The 11,674-nt window shown below is 35.9% G+C and overlaps 1 long non-coding RNA gene across 2 annotated transcripts; it reads right to left on the bottom strand.

Annotated features, from left to right (window-relative positions):
- Nucleotides 1-9,600: 9,600 nt before the first annotated feature.
- LOC128859855 (uncharacterized) lies at nt 9,601-11,133 on the bottom strand. 2 transcript variants are annotated; one of them, XR_008454196.1, is made up of 2 exons: nt 10,854-11,133; nt 9,601-9,907 (listed from the first exon to the last, which is right to left on the bottom strand). It is a non-coding gene; the product is annotated as an uncharacterized LOC128859855 (long non-coding RNA). The 2 variants fall into 2 exon arrangements; XR_008454197.1 differs by having other exon boundaries at nt 10,870-11,133.
- Nucleotides 11,134-11,674: the final 541 nt, after the last annotated feature.

The raw sequence follows: 11,674 nt of genomic DNA, 5'->3' as shown, positions 1-11,674 counted from the left end.
GGACGTAACGTAAATGAAACGTTATGAGTGAGAGGCCTGTATGTGCGCGTTGTAGGCGGCCCAAAGGCGAATGTTAATTTCTTATGCAGTACATAAGTAAATATGTAGATGTGTATGTACACCAACATAGTTATTTATACAGATATGTAACGGTGCGAAATAAATTGAAATAAATTGCTGATAATTCTTTCAATGATGATTATTGATTTATTGCCCTTTACTGTCTGCGAACCGCCAGCAACTGTTTCACTGACCAACTAGCAGCGCCATTATCATCGTTCCGTAGCGCTTCCAACAAAAATTTAACACCAACGCAACAAACAAAAACAGCGAGCAAAACGAATTCCAACGAGCAATGACGAACTGGCGGCAGAGAACTCACCCATTTTAGCTGCTGCTTTTTGTTAACCGTTACTGTTTGATGTTATTGCAATTGTTTTCGTGTTAGCGAGAAGAGCGGAAAGCAACTCTTGTTATTGCTACCAATATTTGTAGTCTATTGGTTGTGATGTCTATTCAGTTGTTGTTGATTGCTTCCCATGAAGCTTTTGTTTCTTTCTAAATATTTAGTGCCATCAACTGGCAGCGCACATGTTTGCTGAAAACAAAAACAAACAAAAACGAAAAACAAAAAAACGATGAAAACCACAAAACAAAAAACTGTAGAACTCTTTATCAAGTAGCTTATCAGCTAAATAATAGGATAAGCATTTCACAGTAACTAATAGTAAACACGGGGAAAAAAATTAAGTAGCGTGCGTTGAAAAATATAGTCCACACTATTGACGCTTTTAATTTGCCACACCTCCTTTCCTTGCTATGCTGGCACTACTCCATGGATAAGCGCACATACATATGTGAGTGTGATATGCTTTGTAGCGCATTTTTGACCATTGGATATTTGTTTTACGGCGCTAGTGATAACTCAGACAACAAGTGCTGAGGGAAGTCAGCTTATGAGAAATTAAAATTAGAAATTTAATGCGAAATTGAAGATGTAAATGATCGATGAAGTCATGGCCGTTCAAAAAATTGCTACACCAGCTCTAAATAAATACAAATAATTCAAAGGGAAATGTTTATATATAAGTAAACATATACATACACAGTGGAGCATTTACTAAGGGGTCTCAATCAAACCATTTTCAAGCGTTAGTATCCTCGCGTGGTAGGCAAACCCCAAAATCATTTTTATTCAGGATTTAAGTTAGCATTTTTTTTTGTCAACAACCGAATTATTTTACTTGAAATATCATAAATAATAAATTTATTCCAAATACATTATGGACTTCAAAAATCCATATTAAAATTTGGCGCGCATTTTTTGCATAGCATCTATGGCGTTCGAATGTTCATGAAAATCAAATGTATTCAACTCAAGTGTGTTCTTTTGATTCTGTCCTAAGGGTAGTGTTATGAAAGCTCGCTAGAAGGGCAGTTAGAGTGTTAAAATTCTCTATCATAGTTTGAAAATAAAGTTCAAATTTAAATTCAGCTCAAATTTCACGATCTTTTTAAATATTTTAATTAATTTGGTATAACTTACAAAAAAGTAGCTGTTACTAGATTTCCAAGTAAGTACCAGGTAAAGAGGCAGTCCTTTGCTAAGCAAAGTACTAAGACACCAATTGGTTTAATTTATAGAGCATTTAGTTAAATTTTTTTTAAAGGCAAGAAGAGCTTTAATGGAGATTTTAAGTAAACTCTCACATTTATTTATTGCAATTATCACAATTGAGTTCACGAGATTGCAACTTTGCATGAAGAAGGGCAGCGGTTGACGCCAACTTGCTTGCTAAGCAAAGCAAATTTTAGAGTTTTAACTTAAAATCCCAAAAAAAAATTGTATGTGAGGCAGCTAGTTAAAAAAGTAAGAAGAAGAAATAAAAAAAATTTGCAAATAAGCCTCTTATTTGTTTAAAAATATAGTTTTTGTATAGTTTGATATGAACTTCAACCCAATAAACCAGCTTTTTTATATACTTTTGCGCTAGGCAATGCACAGAAAATTTCCCCACGGGAGAGCTTGTTATCTCTAGAGGGCGCGTCGCTAGGTGGCAGATAGGGAAATGCCTCCCAGATATGGGTGGGAGAAGAGAAATTAAATATCTCTAAATACGCATGTAAACTTCGCAAAAAAAACTAACTTTCCTCTGATTCAACATCTGAGAGGTGGACGAAAGCGGTTGTTTGTACTTGGAGCAAGCGGCTCGATATATAAAAATGTGATATGACAGGTTGAACCGGATACCTTAAGGTGTATTCACCGGTGCGCTCGCCACTGATGTGCGCGAGGTTGCGCAGGTTTGTTGTTCTAGCCGTAAAAGCAAAATACACAAGAAATGGAGACTCCGTGCTAACTTCTGACTAGGAACGACACTAAATTGCAACACTAAATATTTTTTAAATTTTTTTTTTTGTGTTAAAAATTTTTTGTAAGGTAATTAAAAAAAAAAAATTAATAAAAAATGTAGATAAAACACATTTAGTTCATTTCCTATGAAAAATTTTTGGAAAATAAAAATTTGTTTTATTAAAAATATTTAATTTCTATATAATTTATTATCATTTTTGGATTTTCAAGAGCTGCAGTAGAGCTCACGCAGAAACTTTAACTTTCAGTAAAAAAAACGACAATTTTTTATTAACCCTTGAAAGATAACATTTTGCAACAAAATACCCGTACGTAAAAGATACGCTTCAAAAGCACACGGTTTTCTAACGCCTCTATTTTATGCTTATATTAAATATTTATATAAAAAATTTAGTAATTTTATAGCTTTGGAATAGTTTTGCAAACAAAATAGATTCTAATTATAAATTTGTGTATTTTTTAAACATTAATCACTATAACCCTTATGAAAAATTAACCGCAATATGTTTATTATGAGGGCGCCTAGGCGGCATAGGCTATCTTTCTAGGGTTAAATACATTATTTTATAAAGTTTGTGGGGTCATCATTTGATAAAAGCTCGAACACTAAAAGTGCGAACATTTGAGGCTTAACAAAAATGTTTTGCGCATCGCGGCCGCCGTGACCGAAGGGGTTGGTGCGTGACTACCTTTCGGGCGTGCGTAGGTTCGAATTTTCGTGCATAAAACAGCAAAATTGTAGCACAAGTTTTTCTACTAACGGCAGGCAATGGCACACCGCCAAGTTTATTTCTGTCATAAGAAAGCTGCTCATAAAAACCTTTTGCCGTTCGGAGTCGGCTTAAAACTGTAGAAACAACAACAAGACGCACACCAGAAATAGGAGAAAAAGCTCGGTCATGCACCTAATAGAAGTAAATGCGCCAATCATTTATTTATTTATTGATTTATCTATACAAATTCAAAGCTTTTCTTATTGAATATTCAGTTGGAAATAAAAAATTAATAAATATAAAAAAATAATTAATTTCATGCTTCCATGTAAACTTTAGCAAACTTGTGGAAAACTTTCCTGGCAAATCTCATTTTGAGTGAAATGCTAATATTGCATTTCAATTCGTTTTTTGTAGTTATTCGTATTAAATAAAATATTTTTTCCCACCTGCGCTTTTTTGTCTGTTATTCTACCTTGCAAGCTATTAGCCGCTGCACTCGCCTTCCTACCACTAAATTTAAAAGAAAAAAAAACCATTAAATTCCACTTTCCCATCATTTCCTCAAATACTTGCTGGCTTGCCTGTACGCCTGTGTATGTGTGTGTGTATATATAATTAATTGCGCAATCTTGCCTGGCATGCACACAACAACCTCAGCTAAGCACAATTGGCAATGGCTAAATCAAAACAAAATTGTAACCAGAAATTGTTTGTTTGTTTTTTGTCGCCCCCTTTGCATAACAGCGATATCAAAATTACCTTCAATCAACATAAAATATTCAAATTTCCCTAAGCCCTGCCTGCTACTCATACGCCATCAATGCGGCATCAAATTTCAACAGCGCTTAACTTTTTAATTAGCGTACCAAATTACTCAGTACGTTTGGGCAATCAAACAGTCGACTCTGCAAACAATTCGCCAGGTAAGCAACAACGAAACTGGTCTAACAACACTTTGAGGCCGGTGGGTTGTGTCGGAGTGTCAAATGCATTTGCGAAGTGCTGCTGATTTTGCACTAAAAAAGTCATTGAAGTAGGTTTCAATTATTTTGTGATTTTTGCAAGCCACAAAACCACCCACTTTTTTATTTCCACATCAACTTAAAGAGAAAAAAATATATGCACAAAGCTTAATTATATATATATTATTAAAAATTAATATTTCGTGAACATGCAGATATTATACGCTTTCCAAAAACAAAAACAACAAAACCCCATATCCAGAAGGTTTATACTGAAATGGTCTCACATAAAATGCATTGCAAGGCATTTCTTCTGGCACTAAAAATCTGAAAGGCTGCATTTTCTTCCAGCAACGTAAGCGACTTTCTAAGCGACGACCCGCTTGAACGCTCCAATGAAGAAAGTAGTATAAAGACAATTATGAAAAACAGTTGCAAATACTAATTGCTAATACTTTTTGTTGTTTTTGTAGTTTTGAAAGTCAGTTGGTATGAGTAAACAAACCAAAAATAGTTCCCAAACTTCAAACCGAACTATTGACCCAAAATTAAGCTAAAAAATTCACCGTAAACAAACAATTTGCACTGACAGCAAACCAAAATCGCAAATCACTCGTTTCCGCAAAAACAAATAAGACAAACTGAAAGCGCGAAATATTGAATATGGAAAAATTCTTTACTAAATAAATGCACTTATATACATACATATATAGGTACGGGTGTACATGTATGTGTATTCGAAAGCAATAAGACTACCCAGTCGAAATTTAAATAAAGAAAGAAGCCGCCATCACCAACTGGCATTCCGCTGCTTTCAAATAGATGAATAACTTTATTGCTCGTAAAGGTAGATTAGAAAGCAAAGTCAATTGGATGGCGCAGAAATCATAACTGATTAAAGTTTTTAGAGATTTCCAAATGGAAAATTTGGATATTTCACAGATGTGAAATTTTTGCTACTCAAAGGGCACACAAGACGATGAGGTCGAAATGCAAACCTCGTAAAGAATCTCATATAATTTTTGCTGCTCAAATATGTTCAAAAGTGCTCAAAAGTGCCATATCGATGGCTTTCGAGAAAAGTGACATAATTCAAAAATACAAAATACTGAGTTGGGTCAGTTTTCTAGATAAGTGACGCGCCAATTCGATCACCTGACAAAACGACACTAACGCCATCTCTCAGAATTGCTTCAAGATTCGCTTATGACGCTTTTCCAGATAAAAATATGTAAACTCTGTAGTTGATTTTTGCTTTTAACGGCAAAACTCCGAACTTTGAGTTAATTTTGAGTTGTGTCGCTTTTCTCGAAAACCATCGATATGCTGTCGCTGAATGCTGCTCAAATATGTTCAAAAATGCTTCTTACGATTTGCATTGCATCAATGTTTTAAAAGTCTTCCTTTACTTCGTTTGAACACAGCAATTGGATTCCGCCAATAGATGTGGCCTCTCCTTGAGCTGCCACACCGATCGCTTTTATGTTTATTTTTAACAGCTGCGAAAAACACTATATATATATATAATTGGCGCGTACACCCTTTTTGGGTGTTTGGCCGAGCTCCTCCTCCTATTTGTGGTGTGCGTCTTGATGTTGTTCCGCAAATGGAGGGACATACAGTTTCAAGCCGACTCCGAACGGCAGATTGATGAGGAGCTTTTTCATGGCAGAAATACACTCGGAGGTTTGCCATTGCCTGCTGAGGGGCGACCGCTATTAGAAAAAACTTTTTCTTGATTTTGGTCTTCCACCGAGATTCGAACCTACGTTCTTTCTGTGAATTCCGAATGGTAGTCACGCATCACCCCATTCGGCTATGGCGGCCGCCAAACGCTATGTGTTTTCAGAAAAGCTTGAAAAACTAACGAACATTTTGGCAAGCAGAAGGAAGATTTCGTGGATATATAAGTAAGTTTGTTTATTTCATATACGCATATTTAAAGTCACAAGCCTTTGCTGGAAAAATGTGGCCAAAAATTCCGTTCAATGGATGCACCGCCCTGAGTGGATTCATAAAAGCAAATGCAAGAAGAGAGAGGTCGAAATTTTAAGAAAAATAAATTTTTTTAATTTTAATTTACTCCTCCGTCGGACGTGTTTTTTAAAGCGTTTGGTTGGGCACCCGGGTTTGACCTTTCTTGGACCTATGCGAGGATCCTTTTTAAAAGGTTATATCCGTAAATCGTTAGAAAATTAAATTCTAGAAAGTTACCTGGAAGCTCAAGTCATTAGCTATAATAGAAATATCTGAAATGCACATCCAAAGTCGAAAAAATTTGGCCAGACCCGTATGCTCAACGCAGGGTTAAAGATTGTAACCTTTTGCACGCATTATAAATAATCCAGGCTTCTTACGAAGGTAGTCCAGATAACAGCAACAACACATTTTTACCAGAAAAAACATATTTTTCCAGTTTACGCCCAATTTTACCATTAAAATTAATTACATAATTTCTTTTTCAGAGGAAACTTTGAGAGAGACCCGTAAAAAAGACACCTCGAACTAAATCCAAATCAAGCATAGCTGGGAAATGAGTCTCATATACTCTGTGTAGCAACTAAACAACCGTTTTGTGGTGAGCTAAAGAGGCAAGGTGGGCGTATTAGGTTCAACTCTTTGCCTTAAAACAACGTGTGGGAGACGCCATGACTTTTTCTGGCCAAAAGTGAAAAGCTCATATTGAATGCATGACTGTTTTTACACACGAGGTCACAAGGTGTTAAATCTCAAGATTTCGGCGGCCAATTGTGATCACCTCTTCGAGAGTTAACACGGTCCGGAAGCTTTTCCCGTAAAAGATCAATAGTTTCGTCGCTTGTGTGGCACGCAGCGCCGTCTTGTTGAAAATAAACGTTGTCCAGATCAATACCATCCAATTCCGGCCATAAAAAATCGTTAATCATCTCTCGATAGCGCATCCATTCACCAATAACACCTGTTATTGGAAAATCCTATGCATTGCTTTGCTCAATTAATATAATATTTACATTCGAATATAAATCCGAGTGCATTTCAAAATCTAATAATTTCGTATTTAATTTTTTTTTTCATTAAAAGAAGTGAAGTTTTCGATGAGTTCGATGATTTTTTTTTTTTTCTCATTAAAAGATGTGAAGTTTTCGATGAGTTCGATGAATTCTTTTCTTTTTTCTCTCATTAAAAGATGTGAAGTTTTTGATTAATTAATGTGTTAGTTCTAGTCTTAGCTAAAGTCATGAAGTGCAAGCGGCAGATCAAGTTCGGTCTTTTTAAGTTTTAAGTTCATAAAAACTTGCTACTGACAAAAATTATTAAATTTATTGAATTATTTCGAATTTTCACAAATACTTTGGGGGGCGTATTTTGAAGGCACTCAATTGATGAACTCACGTAGTTGTATAGGATAGGTAACATTTCGCTGGAAAATTATACTTTCTTGAGTGATGAATAAAAAATTAAAATTCCTAGTAATGAAATAGAAGATCCAACAGTTGAAATGATATTTTATGTTGTAAATGCATTCGAGGAATCCTAAGGCTAAGGAATCCTGCTAATTCTAAGAAGTGTTGAGGAGAATATCTTAAATTTACTCCAATAAATATAACAATAAACTCACTTTTCAATCACCTAGAACTTATATTTAATTCCGTAACAACCGAATTTTGATAACAATTAATTAGATAAAAAACTATATTTCAACAACAAAGTCACTTTGTAAGCGAAAGCTTAGCTTCTGTTCAATTCTCTGTGAGTTTTTCATTTTTCGCCTAGCAACGTTTTAGCGTCGGCAAAGCGATGACGGCAGTCACTTCGCATTCAGGCAAGAAAATGGGTATATTTCCGATTGTGAAGCAAAAATTAATAGTTTACGCAAAATTCTAAAATCTATTATTTGAGCGTAGTTTCCTACCTTTTGTCTCACTCTGGCACTGCAGCTTGGGAGTCCAGCCGCAAACGGCAACTCCGTTGAATTGCTGCTGAAGTAGATTGGAAGAACGCGTTTTTGGACGTAAACTTTTTGCAGCAGGCCTTTTTTTCTTTGCTTTCTTAGTAATTAAACCTTTGCGGCATTAATTTTGTGCACGATTTCACAACTTCTTCGATCGAAATATCGAAATGCTTTCAAATCCAAGTAGACTTTTTTTCTATTAATTTGCTTAATAATTTCTTTGCATTGAGCTGCTTGGCCAAGTCCTTAATGAAATTTAACACTTTTCACCTTCTGTTTTATTATTTCAAATGGATTTTTGAAAATATCACAAAATGTATTCGTTGCTCACTGCGCTATTTGTGTATAATATATATGCATGTATGTTTGTAGGTGTGTGTATATATTTTTTAATTTAGTTATAATGCAAGGGCGTTGCGGTCATTTTAAATATAAGTTTTAGGTGTTATTTCGATTTTTTTCCCATTTATGGTATTCATGAAGAAAACATTGGCAAGCTTTTAGTTGGCTTTGCTGAGCTGAATAGAGAAGCGTGTGTTATTGTTGTGGTTTTTGCTTTTAGTTTGCATGCATTAAAATGTTAAGACGTTTTTAATATGAAAATTTACGTTGCTTCGCCGCTTTTTAATAACTTTTTTTTCTAGTTTAATTATTAAGACACTTTAATTGCTTTTCATGCACTTTGTTCTGCTTTTATTTATTTAGCGTTTGATAACTTTTTATGTTTTTTTTTACAAAAGGTCTATTGCTTAGCTATACTTAATTATTAGGCTTTGTATCTTCACGCGCTATTTTCAAAATGTATGTAGATTGGCAAGATTTTTGGAAACTCCGATGCACTATTTTTTTTTTTGTAATGCGAAATGTGTAAATTGCGTTTTTCTAGGCTACTTTTCTAGCTTTCTAGGCGGCAGCTGCTAGATTATTTGTTAAGCGTAGTAAAAAGAGTAATAAAAATCAGTTTTAGTTGACGAATGTTTAGTTTTTCCTTTTGTTCTTTAATTACTTTGCAGCCAAGTTGTGTTTTAAGTGTAGCCGTAGTGGGGGACTCGCTTATTTTTGAAATATGTACGTTCCCTTTTTGCATTTGTTATGCTAGTTTGGTTGTTGCAGTTGGCGCAGTTGTTGTTGTTAAAAGGTACTTTTTAGTTACTTATTAAATAGTAGTATTATTGGTAAGTTTTGTGTTGGTAGGCAAAAGCGTTAGTAGTAGTACTTATGTGGTTGTGGTAGTTGTAGTTGTAGTTGCAATTCTGAAGTTGAAGCTTAGTTGCAGCTTGTAAATATTTTAATGTCTTCAAGCAAAAGTAATAATTTCCTTAATTGTAGACAATTGTTGTGGTTTTGAGTAGTAGTTTTTAGGTTTCTAAGCTTTTATTTTACTGTTTACTGTTTTTGTAATATTTTTGTATCCGAAAAGGTTTCATAGTAAATGGTTAAGCAGTAAGCGTTATACTTTATTGTTTGTTGGCTTTAAAAATTATTACTAAAAATATTTGTTAGCCTTAAGTAGTTGCGGAAAAGCGTCTACAGCGAGTTGTTGTTGTAGTTTTTTATTTATTTCTTGTTACCTCAAGTTGAGCGTGAAATTGTTGTTCTCTGCCTAAAGGTCTCGCATTGCTGTGCTGGAAAATTTAGACTGAGTTTGTGGTGTTGTTGTTTTTTTTTTTTTAATTTTAACTTTTTTCAGACGTTTAACTTTTAGCACCAAATACACGTACGAATATCCAATTTGTTTGCACTAAATTCACTTTAATAGACTTTTAAAATGCGTAGGTTGTTGCAAGTCTTTTCATTCCCTTTTTTTCTACTTTTTGCTGATTTTTACTACTTAATAAACTTTTCTCATTGCAAAATCCACTTACTTGATTTTTTTTTTTTTTCAACTATTCACGTTTGGTCGCCGAAAAGTAAGATTTATTTGCTATCAAGAAACATAACAGTAAATAACATAAAAGTGTTTTTGGTTTGTGAATTTCTTCAAAGTTCACTCGCACTAATTTGCGCTGTCGCTTTCGTTTATGTACTTCGATTCGCTGCTGCTTTTGCTATTTGTTGCCATTATCGATTACTGCTGCTGGTGTTGTTGTCATTGTTGTCATTCACTAAATAATTTATTATGCTCATAATTTGATCGTGACACGTTTTGGATCGTTTTTCATGCTTCACTGCTTTTTCTTTGCTTTGTTTAGTAGCTGTTGCACGCAGACACGCACTGTCATTACTGATTTTTGTGTGTTGTTGCATGCTACACCGACGCTATCGCTTGCGCACCGCTACTTTGTTGTTGTATGTAGTGGCAGTCTATGCAGTTTTGTATGCTAAATGTAGTAGTTGTTGTTGTTATTTCGTTATGCGCAACCAATAGCCGCTGATCGAGCGAACGACCAACACCGTCAACTTGTGAATGACAAATAACAGGCAGCAGAGTGCTGATGCTGTGGCATGCCACAGCTGCAGCAATGCTGACGTTGGTAAAACAAAAAATGACCGGTGTTGTTGTTTTTGTTGTTGCAGTTGCTGTTGCGGACGGGCTGACGTTTGGTTGCCGAAAGTTTGACAGAGTCGAAACCAGCAGCCATCAATACCACCAACTCAAAACGGCAAAAACAACAACACAGCTGAGCGACTAGAATGCTGGTGGTGGTGCTGCAGTTCCCACAACAACAGCAATATTAATACTAGCAGTTCCATTAGCAATAGCAGCAGCGAGGAAAGTCTCGTCACTGTAGTCGCCTAAATCTCCTGTTGATCCGTCCAGCGATAGGCGACTAATTCGTTTTTGGTCTGGATTGGGGTATCTTCGTGCAACGCAAAGCGCTTCAAATCCCTGAACTCTAGACCCCATTGATTAACTTTACACAAATTACCGTTGGCGAAACATACTGGTGCATTATTTGAAGTTTCGAAATTTCACACTTAACAGGCTTAGCTGCGGCTTGTTTAATATTTTTCTGCTTATTTGATAAAGTTCACGAAACAAACGAAATATTTATAACTACTAACCCGAACGATCGATATTTGCATAAATTTGTGGCGCGTTCGCCGCCGATTGCGACGTACGGATTGCTTTGTTGTTGTGACAGCGGCGCAAACACGACACAACACTTAAAATTACAAATATCAAATAAGACGCGTATGGTTCTGACGTTCAACCGATACTGGCGCTACTAACAAGCCGATGTATCTCAACGGTGCGATACTGCGCTGCCTGCTCCCCGTATTGCCTCTAACAGCAACAGCCAACAGCCTTTCTAAATAGAATGCGCTGCATATACAGCCTACACGGCTAGCACGCACACACACATGTGTGCACTATCGCTCATTGCGGAGCGCCCTCTCATTGCTGAGTGCGCGCTTGTGTATGCGTGTTAAATACTCACACCATTTACCAATGCACCCGCGCATGTTCGTTCATGCATGCATGCCATCACACAAAAAACCGAAACACTCATGCATACAACGAAAAAAATGCTCTCGCATACACATACTTGCGCGGCATGGCGTAGTGAGCGCAGCTGCTCTCTCTCTCTGTCTGCTTCATCTCTCTCGAATGTTTACAGCAATAGTGCCAAATACCACTCACACAGATATTCCAAACACACGGATAATATGATTGTTGTTGGTTTCTGGCTCGCATTGCTTCACATATTGTTGCTACTGCCAGGCTTTATGTAGCTCGTTGTTTTTG

The sequence above is a fragment of the Anastrepha ludens genome, chromosome 4 (assembly GCF_028408465.1).
Source record: "Anastrepha ludens isolate Willacy chromosome 4, idAnaLude1.1, whole genome shotgun sequence".
NCBI classification, from domain to species: Eukaryota; Metazoa; Arthropoda; class Insecta; order Diptera; family Tephritidae; genus Anastrepha; species Anastrepha ludens.
This window is presented reverse-complemented; position numbering and strand designations above follow the sequence as displayed.